Source organism: Nicotiana tomentosiformis, chromosome 4 (assembly GCF_000390325.3).
Source record: "Nicotiana tomentosiformis chromosome 4, ASM39032v3, whole genome shotgun sequence".
NCBI classification, from domain to species: Eukaryota; Viridiplantae; Streptophyta; class Magnoliopsida; order Solanales; family Solanaceae; genus Nicotiana; species Nicotiana tomentosiformis.
Window position 1 is genome coordinate 119,122,136 of NC_090815.1, and position 18,807 is coordinate 119,140,942.

The window sequence follows — 18,807 nt, forward strand, 5'->3', positions numbered from 1 at the left end:
CAATTTTTGGCTCCGTTGCTGGGGGAGTTAAAAATGGTGTTAGCTATATATTTGGGTGTGTTTTTGGCATTTCCTCTTTTTCTTCCGTGTTACTAACTTGTTTGAGAAATCGTAGGTACAACCATGGTGAACAATGAGCTCGAAAATTTGTCTTTGGGGGATGTGGACATCGAGGATGAACAAGTTGATGAGGTTCCTCTTGAACCTCAAGTCAATAGAAGAGGCCGAGTGTCTCATGATAATGTCACTGCTCCACCTCTACCTCCACCACGAGCGGCTCCACGCCGGGTGTTACCCAATGAAGGATATGCAAGTGCAATAGTCCCTCCCTGTATTAGGTCGGGCAACTTCCAAATCACCAATGTGATGTTCACTTTGCTTAAGCAACGGGGTTTCTTCACCGATGCTCCAACTCAAAATGCATACAAACATTTGAAGGGGTTTTTGGAGACTTGTTGGGGGAGCAAGAAAAAGAATGTCTCCAAGGATGCATTGAGGCGAAGGAATTTTCCCTTCTCTCTACGGTGGAATGATTTAGATTGGTGGGAACGATTACCGAACCATTCCATTCACACTTGGGATGAGTTGGCGGAAATGTTTATTTCTAAGTTCTTCTCTCTGGGGCACATGGCTACACTTCGTGATGAGATTTTGTAATTCAAGCAAGATCCGAATGAACCACTCCACGAGATATGGGAACGCTTGATAAATGGGGATTTTGACTGCTTATTAGCACATTTTAGCTTATATTTTAGTCCAAAAGCAATTGATTTGTGTTCCCAAAACTAATGAAATTGTTCAAAATTGCAGGAATGCTAGATGTTTGGTCTCCTTAGATAAAATCCTACTCAAAAAGGAGTGTTTCGAAGCATAGGGCAATAAAGGGCACAGAAGAAATTGCGTACCGCAGAATTCTATCTGTAATGGCAAACCAAGGAGAGAAGTTTAGTAAAACTTTGTGCAAAGTGCATACCGTACATGAATTATATGGCTGCAAAAATGGGCTAAGAGTCAAAGATCAGAGTGTATGCAAAAAGACCAAGTCCAGAAGCATCTATGAATTGCGGACCGCACAAGAATTGTGCGGCCGCAGATGTTACACCCTATATTTTCGTACGTAAAAGTGCGTCGTGAGCAAACTAATTTAGGACAAAAAAAGCGATCATCTTTGAAAATATATAAAGTAAGTTAATCATGTTACCTCGAAGGTTACAAATATTGAATATCATGAACAAAAAGTACAAAGAGGGTTGGAAGGTTCAGAAGCTAAAGGAATTGAAGAAAATAATATTCCGTCGAAAGTCGACAAGTTGGGAATTTTATAACATGTACTTTTGGGGTGATACTAGGGTGTTTAACATGATAAGGAGGTTATGTTATGAGTTATGTTAGTCGTATGATAGTCGTGTGCTATTTTTTGAAGTCAAGCGAGTGGTGGAACAAAAGTCGATGAAAGTCATCACATATTACGTTCATAAGTTTTTCTGAAACTTTTGGTCAAATGTAACTACGATTTTCTCCAAATATACTTAGAGTTATGGGGAATTCCACTCATAAAATGGAAGATCTATGATCTAATTTCTAACTCATTAAACCGTTTGTCTATACGATATCGGAGTAGAGAGATATGGGCATTTTTGCAAGACTGCGCAGACTGCTAGGTGACAAGTAGGTGTGTCACCTACTTGCGTAAATGAGAGTCCAAAAATAGGCCAGTTCAGATCGTCTAAAAATGGGCCAGTTCGGGTGGTCCAAAGAGGCCTTTTTAAAGGCCTATCCCCTTCATATATTATACTGATAATAGGAGAAAAATAACTAGACTTAATCTCTGCAAAAAGCCTCCCAAATATTTCCCACAAACCCCAATTTATTTTCTCTCCCTTTCATGTTCTAATTGGAGGTAAAACATAGAGTTTGAAGAACCAAGATAGGAGCTGAGTTATCCAACAAATAAGGTATGTTTACTGCTCTCTTTCGTCCATTTGTTTCAGCTATAGATGCATAGTAATTTGTTCTATATTTGTAAGACCTTACGGGACGGTGATTGGAGGCCGTGAGTTCGAGTTATTCACTTGTAGCGGACTGTTTTATGGACTATTTTATGTTGCTATTGGGTTGCGTGATATACTATTGTTTTGTGAAGTTATGGAGGAGGAAGGGTGTGGATAAACACCATATAAATTCAGGATATTGGGCTGGTCGTTCGTCGTAACATTTTCGGGTTGTTGACACTACTACTGTGGTCGTTTTGTGTATAAAGAGATTGGGGTGTGTTGGGCTATTTTGTAGTCTTTTGTGGTGTAAATAAGGTTGGAAAATAATGTATATATGTTTTTATTGTTGTTCTTGTTATTGTTGTTGTTATCTTGAATTTGGAGGAAGTAAGGATTATAGGGGAGATGTTGTCTATTTTAATACAAAATAAGCCTGTCGTGCGTTGTGCGATAGCTGTACCTTTCGTAACTTAATGATAGTATTATTATCGTTGATGTAGATTAAGGTGAGAAGAGGGGAGTTCAACTTGGTGATTGGAAAGATTGTGATAAGGTATGTTAAGGCTAAGCCTTTCCTTCATTTTGGCATGATCTCGTAGTTACATGCGTTGATAATGAGACATAAAGAGAAGTTCGTATTCATGAATTTATTCACATTATTCTAGTCTCATAAGTTACAGTATTATTCCTTATCGAGACTTTATATTCAATTTAGTATTGTCTTCTTCCAGTCAAGAGAGCAGAGGTTCTATATAAATACAGTATTACAGTATTTTTACCACCATCAAACTATAATCGGTGGGTAGGCCCATATTGGGCAACCTTTGATCAGATGGTAAGTTATATATACCGAGTCTACAATGGACGAGCGCCTATGAGCGAGCCCAGGATGGCCGAGATACAAAGCCTAGTATGGCCGAGCACTTATGAGTGAGCCTGCTACGACCGAGCAGTTACATGTGCCGAGCCCTATATGGTCGGGCATTTATTTTACTTACTATATTGAAGGAGTTGAGTCAGTATCAGCAGGTAAGTATATCTACAGATCATCTTTGACTCCCAGTTACTTTCAGTTATTATATTATCAGTTCAGTTTCAACTTTTAGTTATGTTATTGCCTTACATACCTGGTACATTATTTTGTACTGACGTCCCTTTTCTGGGGATGCTGCATTTCATGCGTGCAGGTTCAGATAGACAGACGGGTAGACCTCCTCAGTAGGTGTTTCCAGAGTTCAGCCTGATCGGTAAACTCCACGTCCTTTGGAGTTATCGGGTCTAGGTTTTCGTGTACATCTTCTGTATGTATGTATATATGTTATAGGTAGGCCGGGGCCCTATTTCGATAACAATACATCCATCAGTAGAGGCTTGTAGACATATCCTGTCAGTTAGTGCAGTATGTTGGGCTTGTAGGCCTGGTATGTATATTTTGGTGGTTTGTCAGCTGTAAAAGTTATGACGGCCTTGTCGGCCCAGCTTTATATTAATGTTTAGTCACCACTAGTTTCCATTTAGTTTTATATTTTTATTCCCAAATTATCTTGCAATGTGGCCCCATGGACAAATTATGACATTATATGTTAAGAGTCCCTTAGTCGTAATTTGGTACACTAGGTTAGGTGAGGCACCGGGTGCTAGTCTCGCTCCCAGGTTCGGGGCGTGACAAACTTGGTATCTGAGCTGTTCTGTCCTAGGGAGTCTACAAGCTGTGTCTAGTACTTGAGGAATACCGCACATCTAGTTCCCCCACTTCCATCAGATCAGGACTTGAGGAATGCGGTGCATTTGTTAACACAATTGGTAGCTACCCAGCAACAAGCTAGGGCATCAGCTAGTGCAGGATCTTCTGAGGGGTCTGGGAGTTCAAGGGTCCATGAGTTTATTGATATGAGTCCCCTAGAGTTCACAGGAACAGATCAGAGGGAGAACCCGCAGGATTTCATAGATCAGTTTCATAGGATCTTTCGGGTTATGCATGCCATCAAGAAAGAGGCAGTTAAGCTAGTAGTTTTTTGACTCCGAGATATAACCATCCTTTGATACGAGGGATGGGAGAGGTCTAGGGGACGTGATGCACCTCCAACTATTTGGGAGAATTTTCCAAATGCCTTCCTTGACCAGTACTCACCACGAGAGATTCGACAGGCTCTGGTCGAACAGTTACTAGCCCTCAAACAGGGCAATATGAGTGTTCGAGAGTATAGTCTCTGTTTTGACTTATTGGCCAAATATGCACCATCCATAGTTGCTGCTACGCGGGACAGGATCCACAGGTTTATAGCAGGGTTGGCCTCAGAGTTGACTGAGGCATGTGCCACCGCTGCATTGCAGGATAGTATAGATATCTTCCGGATTCAGGCATTTGCTCATAATATGGAAAGGGTTAGGCGTCAATAGCAGGGTACAGAGAGGACTGAGCAAGGGCAGCATAACATGATGAAATTTCCCATGCCTCAGGAGCAGCCTCAGGGTAGTTATAGGCCCCAGTACTTCGGACGACTACCTAAGCCTCTGCTACCTCAGTTACAGGGTTACAGGTATGACTGTTATACTCAGCCAGGACTAGGTGAGAGCTCTCGGGTGTTAGGTTTGCAGTGACAGTGAGGTTCAAGACAGACATGGTCATTTACGCCGCAGTGTGACATCTGTGGTACAGGACACTTGGGCCAATGTCGAGCAGGTTCTGATGCTTTCTATACATGTGGGCGTCCGGGGCATATGATGCGAGATTGCTCAAATAGATATTCTGGGGGTATGGCATAACCAACGAGTTCAGAAATAAACATCCTTCAGGGTGCGAGTCTCAGTCTTCAGCTGGTAGAGGTCGAGGCAGAGGTAGAGGTTCCAGTTCAGGTGGTAATTAGAGCTGTATCCATTCTTTAGCGGGTCGACACGACCAGGAGTCTTCACCAGACATTTTGACAGGTATATTGACCATTTGCTCTCACGATGCTTATGCCTTGATAAACCCAGGATCAACTTTATCGTATATTACCGCATTTGTCGTGGTGAAGTTTGGTATAGTGCATGAAATACTAAGTGATCCTTTTGTGGTATCTACACTGGTCGAAGAACCGATTATTGCTAGAAGGGTTTACCGAGATTGTACGGTGACAATTTGTAGTCTTTGGACCTCATCCGACATAGTTAAGCTAGAGATGATGAATTTTGATGCTATCATGGGCTTGGACTGGTTGGCATCTTTCTATGCCACAGTTGATTGCCGAGCAAAGGCAACCGAATTTCATTTTTCGGGTGAGGCATTCCTTGAATGGGTAGGTAATACAGCGACACCCAGAGGTAGGTTTAGTTCCTATCTGAAGGCGAGGAAAATGATCGCAAAAGGGTGCATTTATCATATTGTGCGAGTTAGAGATGTAGATGTTGAGATACCTATACTTCAGTCTATTCCCGTAGTCAAAGAGTATGCAGATGTGTTTCCAGATGAGCTTCCAAGTATTCCTCCAGAGAAAGAGATTGATTTTAGCATCGATTTGCTTCCAGGAACTCAACCAATATCCATCCCTTTGTATAGAATGGAACCTACCGAATTAAAGGAGTTGAAGGAGCAGATAAAAGATTTGATGGAGAAAGGTTTCATCAAGCCCAGTACCTCGCCTTGGGGTGCACCAGTACTGTTTGTGTGGAAGAAAGACGACTCGTTGAGGATGTGTATCGATTATAGACAGTTGAACAAGGTAACTATTAAGAATAAGTATCCACTTCCAAGGATCGATGACTTCTTCGATTAGTTGCAGAGGGCTATATTCTTTTAAAAGATAGATTTGAGATCGGGATACTACCACGTCAGTGTTTGGGAGAAAGATATCCCGAAGACATCTTTAGGACCCGATATGGCCACTGCGAGTTCCTTGTCATGTCCTTCGGGTTGACATGTGCACCCGCCATATTTATCGACTTGATGAATAGCCTATTCCGGTCATTTTTAGATCTGTTCGTGATAGTATTTATTGATGATATTCTGGTTTATTCAAGTTCAGAGGATGAGCATGTGGACCACCTGCGAGCGGTACTCCTAACACTCTATGATCGTATGTTGTATGCTAAGTTTTCTAAATCTGAGTTCTGGTTGAAGTCTGTAGCATTCTTGGGGCATATTGTATCCGATGAAGGTATAAAAGTAGACATTCAGAAGATTGAGGCCGTGAAATCTTGGCCTAGACCTACCACCCTGACAGAGGTTTGTGGCTTTCTAGGCTTAGCAGGATACTACCGGAGGCTCGTAGAGGGTTTTTCTTCTCTTTCGGCACCATTGACGAAGTTGACGCAGAAAGCAACTAAGTTTCAGTGGATGGAGGCTTGCGAGCGGAGTTTCCAAGAGGTTAAGAATAGGTAACGCCAGTTCTAACACTTCTAGAGGGTCTAGAGGTTTATGCCGTGTATTGTGATGCCTCAGGTATCAGGTTAGGATGTGTCGTGATGCAACATGGGAAGGTAATTGCGTATGCTTCAAGGCAGTTAAGGAAGCACGAGAAAAATTAACCAACCCACGACCTCGAGTTAGCTGCGGTTATCCATGCACTTACAATATGGCGACATTATTTATATGGTGTTCATGTTGATGTATTTACAGATCATAAAAGTCTACAATATATATTTAAGCAAAAAGAGTTGAATTTGCGAGAGAGTTGATGGCTTGAGTTATTGAAAGATTATGATGTTAATATTTTCTACCATCCAGGGAAAGCTAATATTGTAGCAGATGCCTTAAGTCGCTGATCTATGGGTAGCTTAGCACATGTAAAGGCCGAGAAAAGAAAATTAACTAGAGAGATTCATCAATTGGCTTGTTTGGGGTTCGGTTGGTAGATTCCGATGATAGTGAAGTTGTACTCCAAAACACTACAAAATCATCTCTCATAGCTGAAGTCAAGGAAAGGCAGTACGAGCACCCAGAGTTGGTCAAGTTGAGAGACCGAGTTTCGTAGCAGAAGAAGTCGTTGTTAGAGCTCAAGGGAGATGGGGTTCTCAGATACAGGGGTCGTCTGTATGTTCCAGATATAGCAGGGCTACGGGACAGGATTATGTCAGAGGCACATTATTCGTGGTACACCATTCATCCTGGGTCGACAAAGATGTATCATGACAGTAGGGATATATACTGGTGGAATGATTTAAAGTAGAACATTGCTGTGTTTGTCGCCCAGTGTCCTAGTTGCCAGTGGGTGAAGGCAGAGCATTAAAAGCCCGGAGGGCTAATGCAGTCTATAGAGATCCTGGCGCGGAAATGGCAAGCGATAAACATGGACTTTGTCATGGGTTTACCTCGTTCTCATCGTAAGTTCGATTCTATATGGGTGATAGTCGATAGGCTCACAAAATTAGCTCATTTCCTACCGGTCAGATCTACATATACAACAGAAGATTATGCAAAGTTATATATTAAGGAGATAGTGCACCTACATGGAGTACCAGTACCTATTATATCTGACCGTGGGGCCCAGTTTACAACACATTTTTTGAGGTTATTTAAAAGAGGTCTAGGGACTCAGGTGAATCTCAACACAACTTTTCATCCACAGACTGATGGACAAGTTGAGCGCACAATTCAGACGCTCGAGGATATGTTACGAGCATATGTGTTGGATTTTAAAAGAAGTTGGGATGAACATCTACCTCCTGTCGAGTTTGCATATAATAAAAGTTACCACTCCAGTATTCAGATGGCTCTGTACGAGGCTTTGTATGGCCGTAAGTGCAGATCTCCTATATGATGGTTTGATGTTGGAGAATTTGGGTTACATGGGCCAGACCTAGTTTAGTAGGCCGTAGAGAAAGTAAAGCATATCCGGGAGCGACTGTTGACAACTCAGAGTCATCAAAAGTCATATTCTGACGATGCGGCGAGGAGACTTAGAGTTTGGGGTTAATGATTAGGCATTCTTAAAGGTATCACCTATGAAGGGCGTGATGAGGTTTGATAAGAAAGTCAAGCTTATCCCCCGGTATATTGGTCCTTATAGGATTATTTGAAGAGTGGGACAAGTAGCTTATGAATTAGAATTGCCCTCAGAATTGGAGTCAGTCCATCCGGTTTTTCACGTATCTATGCTACGAAAGTGCATTGACGATCCTACCAGAGTGGTGCCCACAGATGATGTACAGATTACGGAGGACTTGCCATACGAGGAAATTCCAGTTTCCATCCTAGATTGACAAATCCGCAAGCTACGAAATAAGGAGGTAGCCTTCGTGAAGGTTTTATGGAGAAGCAAGAATGTGGAAGAGATTTCGTGGGAAGCGGAGGAAGAAATAAAGTATAAATACCCCACCTATTTCAAACTGAAGATATGGCTCAAGATAGGATGCTACAACACAACTCTATTCAGGCTAGTAGGTCATCAGGTAAGTTCTTATTTCTTGACTTTCAGTATTAATGATTTGCGGTTGTGTGAGGCAAAGTGTTGCTATTTATAGACATTGGCCATGTGTGGCAAGCATAATATGTTTTCTGCCTGCGTGCAGGTTGGTTTTAGCCTAGTGTATGGGGGATGCTCTAGCAAAAAATTTCAAAAGTCTCTAAGAGTAAATATTCGAGGACGAACATTCCCAAAGGAGGGAATCATGTCACACCCTATATTTTTGTACGTAAAAGTGTGTCGTGAGCAAACTAATGTAGGACAAAAAAAGAGTTCCTCTTTGAAAATATGTAAAGTAAGTTAATCATGTTACCTTGAAGGTTACAAATATTGAAGATCATGAACAACAAGTACAAAGAGGGTTGGAAGGTTCCAAAGCTAAAGGAAATGAAGAAAATAATGTTCCGTCGAAAGTCGACAAGTTGGAAATATTATAACATGTACTTTTGGGGTGATACCAGGGCATATAACATGATAAGGAGGTTATTTTATTAGTTATGTTAGTCGTATGATAGTCGTGTGTTATATTTTGAAGTCAAGCGAGTGGTGGAACAAAAGTCGATGAGAGTCATCACATGTTACCTTCATAAGTTTTACTGAAACCTTTGGTCAAATGTAACTTTGATTTTCTCCCAATATACTTAGAGTTACGGGGTATTCCACCCATAAAATATAAGATCTATGAGTCTATTTTTTAACGCATTAAACCGTTTGGCAATACGATATCGGAGTAGAGAGATATAGGCTTTTTTGCGAGACTGCGCAGACTGCTAGGTGACAAGTAGGTGTGTCACCTACTTGCTTAAATGAGAGTCCAAAAATGGGCCAGTTCGGATCGTCCAAAAATGGGCCAGTTCGGGTCATACAAAGAGGCCTTTTTAAAGATCTATCCCTTTCATATATTAGACTGATAATAGGGCAAAATAACTAGACTTAATCTCTGCAAAAATCCTCTCAACAATTTCCCACAAACCCCAATTGATTTTCTCTCCCTTTCAAGTTCTAATTAGAGGTAAATCCTAGAGTTTGAAGAACCAAGATAGGAGCTGAGTTATCCAAAAAATAAGGTAAGCTTACTTCTATCTTTCATCCATTTTTTTCTGCTGTAGATGCATATTAAGTTGTTCAATATTTGTAAGAACTCACGGAACGGTGATCGGAAGCCGTGAGTTCGAGTTATTCACTTGTAGCGGACTCTTTTGTAGACTGTTTGGTGTTGCTGTTGGGCTGCATGATATACTATTGTTTTGTGTAGTTTTGAAGTAGGAAGGGTGTGGAGAAACACCAAATAAATGCAGGATGTTGGGCTGGTCATTTGTCGTAACATTTTCGGGTTGTTGACACTGCTACGATGGTTGTTTTGTGAATAAAGAGATTGGGGTGTGTTGGGCTGTTTTGTAGTATTTTGTGGTGTACATAACGTTGGAAAATAATGTATATATGTTGTTATTGTTTTTCTTGGTGTTGTTGTTGTTATCTTGAATTTGGAGGAAGTAAGGATTATAGGGGAGATATTGTCCGTTTTAATACAAAATAAGCATGTCGTTCGTTGTGCGATAGTTGTACCTTTCATAACTTAATGATAGTATTATTATCATCGTTGTAGATTAAGGTGAGAAGAGGCAAGTTCAACTTGGTGATTGGAAAGATTGTGATAAGGTATGTTAAGGCTAAGCCCTTCCTTCATTTTGGCATGATCTCGTAGCTACATGTGTTGATAATGAGACATAAAGAGAAGTTTGTATTCATGAATTTATTCACATTATTCCAGTCTCATAGGTTACAGTATAATTCCTTATCTAGACTTTACATTCAATTGAGTATTGCCTTCTTCCAATCAAGAGAGTAGAGGGTATATATATATATATATATATATATATATATATATATATACAGTATTAGAGTATTATCACCACCATCGAGCTATAATCGGTGGGCAGGCCCCTATTGGGCAAGCTCTGATCAGATGGTAAGTTATATATACCAAGCTTACTGTGGCCGAGCGCCTATGACCAAGCCCAGGATGGCTAAGATACAGATCCTAGTATGACCGAGCGCCTATGAGAGATCCTGCTACGACCGAGCAGTTATATGTACCGAGCCCTAAAGGGCCGGACATTTATTTTACTTACTATATTGAAGGAGTTGAGTCAGTATCAGCAGGTAAGTATATCTCCAGATCATCTTTGACTCCCAGTTACTTTCAGTTATTATATTATCAGTTCAGTTTCAACTTTCAGTTATGTTATTGCCTTATATACCCGGTATATTCTTTTTGTACTGACGTCCCTTTTCTGGGGATGCTGCATTTCATGCGTGCAGGTTCAGATAGATAGACGGGTAGACCTCCTTAGTAGGTGTTTCCAGAGTTCAGCTTGATCGATAAGCTCCACGTCCTTCGGAGTTATCGGGTCTAGGTTTTCGTGTATATCTTCTGTATGTATGTATATATGTTATATCGGGGCCTTAGTTCGATAACAATACATCCATTAGTAGAGGCTTGTAGATATATCCTGTCAGTTAGTGCAGTATGTTGGGCTTGTAGGCCTGGTATATATATTTTGGTGGTTTGTGAGCTGTAGTAGTTATGACGGTATTGTTAGTCCATCTTTATATTGATATTTAATCAGCACTAGTTTCCATTCAGTTTTATATTTTGCTTCGCAAATTGTCTTGCAATGTGGCACCATGGCCAAATTATGACATTATATGTTCAGAGTCCCTTAGTCACAATTTGGTACGCTAGGTTAGGTGAGGCACTAGGTGCCGGTCTCTCTCCCAGGTTCGGGGCGTAACAATAGAAGAGTTGCCTTGTAGCCACAACCCGAAAATGTGTGGTCGCAGAACTCCACCTCCTGCCAGATGAAGAAATCTGAGGTCTACACATGGAATTGTGCGATCGCAGAACCTCCCGAGGGGTATATTTGCCCAAGATTTTCATCCTTGTATAAATAGACAAGTTTCACAAAATTAGGAAAAGTTTGAACATCTAAAGTTGTTGTAGCCGTTTTTCTTTACTAGTTTAGGAAGTTTTACATTGTTTTGGTGTATTTACATTAGATTTAATCATTTTAAGCTTCAATTATGAGTTTAATTAGTCTTTCTTCCTTTTTTTTCTTCAAATCCCATTATGAGTAGCTAGACTTCTACTAGGGTTGGGTTGGGTGTTGATTATTTAGCTTAGTTCATACTTTAATTATAGAATTAATGGTTGCAAATATTAGTTCATGCCTATTTGACGTAGTCTCTACTTGAGAAAGAGGGACCAAGTCTAGGATAACTTAGCTAACAAGAAATTGGGTCAATTGAGAGATTGATTTACCCTTTTAATGCGTTCAACCTAGATATAGTAATAACCCGACTTGAGCTCTTATCAACTATTTTGGGGGATACCCATATTGTCTTGAGAAAGCCAAATTGGGCAAAACCAATCTCTGACCGAGAGATATTGAGTGGGTAATATAGAGTTGGGAGCTATAATACACCCAATCAACAAAACAAGCATTAACGTTTTTAACCCATTAGGAAAACACTTAGGTTATGGTCATAGACCTGGGCCTTTTACCCATTTAGAAAAATCCTAAAAACAATTATCTATAGTCTATTTTCTTTATCTTGCAATCATTAGATTAAAAGTAGAAATAGAAAACAAATCCTTGTTGTGAAAGTGCAATCTAGATAATCCAATTGCTCAGTTGAAATATATACCCCCTAACTGACATCCTAGCTCCTAGTGGATTCGACCCTGATTCCTAGTTGAGTATTTATTATTGCATAAGACCGTTTCATATCTCTATTGAGGTGTGCTTTGGACGTGATCAATTTTTGGCTCCGTTGCTAGGGGAGTTAAAAACTGTGTTAGCTATATATTTGGGTGTGATTTTGGAATATCTTCCTTTTCTTCCGTGTTACTAACTTGTTTGAGATATCGTAGGTACAACCATGGTGAACAATGAGCTCAAAAATTTTCCTTTGGGGGGTGTGGACGTCGAGGATGGCCAAGTTGATGAGGTTCCTCTTGAACCTCAAGTCAATAGAAGAGGTCGAGTGCCTCATGATAATGTCACCACTCCATTTCCACATCCATCACGAGCGGCTCCACACCGGGTGTTACCCAATGAAGGATATGCAAGTGCAATAGTCCCTTCCGATATTAGGGCGGGCAACTTTCAAATCACCAATGTGATGCTCACTTTCCTAGAGCAATGAGGTTTCTTCACCGGTGCTCCAAGTCAAAAAGCATACAAGCATTTGATGGGGTTTGTGGACATGTGTTAGGGGAGCAAACAAACAAATGTCTCCGATGATGCATTGAGGCTAAGGATTTTTCCCTTCTCTCTAAGAGGAAAAGCTTTAGATTGGTTGAAAGGTTTGCCAAACCATTCCATTCACACTTGGGATGAGTTGGCGAAAACGTTTATTTCTAAGTTCTTCTCTCTGGGGAACATGGCTACACTTAAGGATGAGATTTTGGCATTCAAGAAAGAGCCTAATGAACCACTACACGAGATATGGGAACTTTATAGAACAATGGTTAAGGAATGTCCCAACAACAATATGACTGAGAATATGATTAAACGAACTTTCTATCGTGGGATTAACACAACCAACCAATGTGTAGTAAATCAACTTGCCGGTGGGAACTTCATGACTACGCCTTATGTGGAGGTGTGTGAGAATTTGGATGAAATGGAGGAACCATCATCGGCATGGCATGACGAGCGCAAAAGACACATTTATATTGTGCACGCTAGTTAAAGATAGTATAGATTGATTATCGTCTCCACATTGATTGGATTTAAATAGTATTCTCGTAGTTTCTAGCCTTATTTCTATCCAAGAGGATCGACATTTGAGATTTATATGATTAATAATAAAATTTAACTAAGAATCTAAAATCTACAGCTATTGACTAGTGACTATCGAAACAAAGAATAAGTAATGAAGGTTATCAATGGAAGAGGATAGAGCTTTTGATAGAATAAGTGCAAGATAATTATTTGGGATCTAACTCTAGATAATTCACTTTCAATTTTCAAGTGAGTCTCTCGAATTCACTCTATTATTAGTTCAAACGTTTAGTAGAAACTGCACTCTGGATTAAGTCTCAACCTCACAAGATTAACTAATTTAAGCCCTGTGAAGAAATGCAAGAACTCGTAGTGGATTGGTCTTTAGGAGAACTTCTTTCGATTATCCTCCTAACTAGGTTTAATAAATGATTCAATTAGCCTCTTTTGATTACAAGAACAAGTGCATATAGATGCAACAATTAAATCTTCCAAAACGATTCAAATACATAAAAATAGAGTTATAATCCACAAACAATCATCAATACACCAAATCCATCAAAATCCAAAGGGATCCACTCCATAGACATGGAGAAGTTCTTCACAAATATAACTAAAGTATAGGAAAATATAAATTCAATCCACACCCGAATCTCAAGTGAGGAAGGAATGATGAAATCCTTGTGCTTGTATTATTCCAACTCCGCCTTAGCCTCCTTGGCCTCCTTAGGTCGAAATTGCATCAAACATACCGAAAATGTTGTTTTTCCGTGTATTTAAGCCATCCCCCAATAATCCCCGGACAAAATTACCCCTTTCTAGCTGAATTGGGGAGTCACTCTGACATATTTGTACTACCCCGCCGGATACCGGGCAATTTCCAGAACACTTCACAAAATAATTTCTGGGCATAATTTGCACTAGCGCGTCGTATTAGTGAAAATATCTCAAAGTACGGATTTTGCTTTGATTTTGACATCCATACTTAGTTCTCGACCCCCGAACGTGATCCCGGCTTAATTTCTTGGGCTTCTACTCAGACTTCAAAGATTCAGATAGCTTGAATTAGCTCCACAACATCTACATAACTCGGAGTCATTCCTACAAGGCATAAAACACACAATAAGTGCAAAACCACTACCAATTAAAGCTCAACACAAGTAAAGTGCAGTGAATTATAGTGTAATAAGTGACTAAAATACGGGATTATATCCTACCATCAACACCCCACACTTAAACCATTGCTTGTCCTCGAGCAATCAAACCACACTTCACATAGACACGACCTTTTTAAACAACCCTCCTAACTCATCACACCAAGAATAATCAACACACATTAAGCACAATACCGTAACCTCCTCTCCTCAAGAGTTGACTCAACAACACCACACATTTTTCACAACCTGCTCACTTACTCTAACACAGAGGTCAATGACATTACCTTTCCTTCATGAATCAAATGCCCTCACACAATAATAGAGAGTAGTTCCACACACAATAAGGTTTAAAAACAATTAGGAACTCAAGATAGGAAGAATTCGCTCACTCTCAGAAACAACATTCATGTGCCACAACAAATATATTATAAGCTTGACCGTAATGTACTACTCTACTAATTGATCTCATTCAGTCAAGGATCAAGTAGGAATTTATTTGGTTGTAATGTAAGCTGCAGGATGGGTATGATATATTTTATATAAACGTGAATACACCTCTCTAAGCACTTTAATACATACAATTTAACCTTTTAAAACTCCATACTTATATCAAACCATAACTCCACCTTCACAGCAATATATGTCAACTCCCTACTTCTTTACGCACAATTACATCAAGAAATACCACTATTAGGGAATCTTTTTTTTTTTCCGCAACCATCCAACTATTTTATTTTCATTTTCTTTCTCAATTCAAGTGGCTCTTATTTTTTTTCAAAACAATGTGTCTTTCTCCTTATTTCAATAGTTCCACTCAAAAGCCAAACCAACACCCCACACTTTAACTTTTATAAAGTTCATAACAATTTCAAGTGCTCCTGAGAGGTAAGAAGGTTCAAATAGATGGCCAATTCAAATAATTGGGTAAGGCTTGTAATGTGGTTGCCAAAGAAACAGGATTACAGTCTCAAAGGGTCAACTAGTATACATAAAACTTAGGTGGATAACAACATATAAATGTCTTAACAAAGAAACGCCTATATCACTTTCAAGACTGAATAAAACTACTATTTCTCTTTGAAAACACATGGGACAAGTTCTAGACATAAAATTCAATGCACAGAATACATAAAATCTCACACACACATGGAACAAAACTCACTCATGATAGGACTCATCAAGACACTATAATCAAAGTTGTTAAGCAAAGTTAAGATCATATAATTTAAGGTGCTTATACAAGATTCAAAAACTGAGCCTAAATGTCACAACTAAAGCACTTACTATTCTCAATGCATAATAAAGTCAAGAGATATTGATTTCATTTAAAATAACAGCACAAGATCTCCTACTCCCAAATAATTAACAACTAACTACTCCCGGTTCAAACAAAACCCTTGGAAAAGAACCGCAGCACAAAGAAAAACCAAGGGGGAATTCAGACGCTACCAAAAAAGAAAAAATATTTTGTCCTTTTCTTTCGACTTAATCCCTCAAGAAACCTGTCGAATGACATCCATCGTCGGAAAAAATCAAAAATTTTAAAATTTTCAATCAAAATGAATTACAAAAACACACATAGACATTTATACATTCTATACATATATACATCCCAACCCCACACTTCAAATTGTGTCATGTCCCTATGAAAAATAAAAAGCAAGAGGTAAGGAAAACTTCCATGAACATCTAGTCGGGATTTGAGTCAAAGTTGGGCGCCATCCCCCGCGCCCGAACTAGTGCACTCATCCATGCATATAGCTTCTTCTCAGACTTCTTGGGGGACACCCCACATGTATCTTTTTCACTCACTAGAGCCTTCTCTTTCATGCCCTTCACTTTCCACACAACACTAGCATCTAGCTTCTCCCTTTTTACCTCGCTTCTACATCCATCTCAAAAGTCACAGTCTCCTCGCGCACTATAAGCATGAGTTTTTTCTCATGTATATCTAATATTGCTCTACTCGTTCCTAATAATGGTCTTCCTAGGATTAGGGGGACCTCCTTCTTCTCTTCCATATTAACCACTATGAAATCCACAAAAAATACAAACTTATCTACCTGAACTAAGATATCTTCAACTATTCCCTCAGGTATTAGATTCGTTTGGTCTGCCAGCTGCAAAGATATTGGTGCAGATCTTACCTCTCCAATCTCCTTCTCCATTTTACTGTAAATAGATAGAGGCATTAAATTAATTGAGGCACCAAAATCACATAGAGACTTATCAAAATTAGTAGTGCCTAAAAGGCAAGGTATGGTAAAACTCACTGGATCTCCACACTTTTGTGAGAGTTTATTTTGCAATATTTCACTGCAATGCTCTATGAGCTTGACCACTGAGGTCTCTTCTATTTTTCTCTTCTTTGTCAGGATCTCCTTCAAGAACTTGGCATAAGCCGACATTTGTGAGAGAACTTGTGTGAATAGTAGGTTTATATGAACCTGTTTCACCACATCTAGAAATCTCTTGAACTGTTTGTCCATCTTTTCTCTACTTAGTTTTTGGGGAAAAGGCAACGCAGACATATGCTTGCTCGCCTCAGGTTCCTCCCTTCTCAAATTTTCTTCCTTCATCTTTACGACACCACTTTTCAGCTGCTCCCCACTTTATTTTTCATGTCTCATATGTTTGTGGATTGGGGTGAGATCTTTCAACACTTGCCCACTTCTCAAAGGTACAACATTCACTGTTTCTTTGGGATTTCTTTCTATATCAGTCGGAAGTGTTCCTGGGGCTCTCTCAGACATTAGAGTAGCTAAGTGCCCAACCTATCTTTCCAGGCTTCGAAAATATGTACCCAATTATTTGATAGCTGCATCATGGGCATCAAGCCTCTCATCCATCTTGATAATGAAGGTCTTCATAAGATCCTCCATGCTGGGTTGATTCGACTATAGAGATTGCTATTGCTGCCTCTGCTGATTTTGAAAACCTAGAGCTCCTTGTTCCTAGAATCTGGGATTGTTATGTTGTCATGCATTTGCAGTAACCCAAGGTGAATTCCATGAAAAATTGGGGTGCCTCTGACCCCTATTGCATTAAAATTATAGTTTCCTACAACATTCACTTCCTGAGTTGAGGCTTGACACTCATGAGTAGGGTGTCCTCTTCCATATATATCATAAGCTGCGTGATGTAAATTTTGCATCGAAGATACAATTAGCTTTCGTATTTCTTTAGCATAGCATCAAGTTGTACTTGCTTAGATGTAGTAGCATCAACTTGGTGAACACCAGTTGGTTTTATTATTTCCACACTATTAGAGGGACACTAATTAGCATCTTCGGTTAACTCATCAAGAAATGTAACTATCTCATCTAGAGTCTTCTTCATAAAAGGGACCTCCAACTGCATTGCTCAATGTTCTACACAAGGCATGTGTCAATCCATCCCAAAAATCCTGGAGTTGCATCCAGAGTTTAATTATGCTATGTTGACACCTTCTAACTATCTCCTTAAACCTCTCCCGCACTTCAAAAACAATTTCATTCTCTTTCTGGCAGAAATTATGGATTTATCTTCTAAACTTTCCCGTCTTAGCTGAGGAGAAATATTTATCAAGAATTTTTCTGGTCATTTTCTCCCATGTTCTAATTGATCCATTTGGCATGCTTTGAAGCCACTGCTTCACATCATCTTTAAGTGAAAAGGGGAATGACCTTAAATACACTGCATCTTCTTACACCCCATTGTATTTAAAGGTGTTTATAATCTCCTCGAAGTCCATCAGATGCGTGTTTGGATCTTCGTTCATCTTCCCTCTGAGAACACAACTATTTTGAATGGTTTGAAGCAAACCTATCTTCAACTCAAAATTATTGGCTGCAATTAGAGGTGGTCTAACACTTGACAATCCTTGATTGTAGACTAGTCTGGCATAGTCACATAATGCACTACCAAACCTTGGTACCGTATTCGCGAAATGGTCTTCAATCAAGGGTCGATTTAGATTATATCTTCGACCCATATTTTCTTTGACAGTTTCCTCAACAACTCTATGGGCTGCCTCAGCAGCTATCCTTGCAGCTGCCTCTACCTCATTGTCATCGTTATTAGCCATGTGTTCTGGGGATGAAGGTTGCCCCAAGAACTTTACGGTGAACTCTTTCTCTTTCCTCATTTGCCGCAGGTATTTTTCCAATTCCTAGTTGTAGGGTATTACTTCTTTACAAGAAGATTATTTCATACACGAAGGACTTAACATGTTGCCTACACACGGAGGAGAAACCCGTGAAGAACAAAATAAAAGTAAAAAAAATAAAATAAAAAAAAAAAAATCCTGAATTAGAACTACAAACTATTTCAAACACTATTGATTGTAAATCCCCAACAATGACGCCAAAATTTGACGAGCGCAAAACACACAATTATATTGTGCTAGCTAGTCAAAGATAGTATAGATTGATTATCGTCTCCACAGGGATTGGATTTAAATAGTATTTTCGTTGTTTTTAGATTGATTGCTATCCAGGAGGAT

General features: G+C 39.6%; 1 non-coding gene across 1 annotated transcript; it reads left to right on the top strand.

Moving 5' to 3' along the window:
- The first annotated feature begins 17,755 nt into the window (after positions 1-17,755).
- LOC117275435 (small nucleolar RNA R71) lies at positions 17,756-17,859 on the top strand. Its single transcript, XR_004505596.1, has one exon. It is a non-coding gene; the product is annotated as a small nucleolar RNA R71 (small nucleolar RNA).
- The last annotated feature ends 948 nt before the right edge of the window (positions 17,860-18,807 follow it).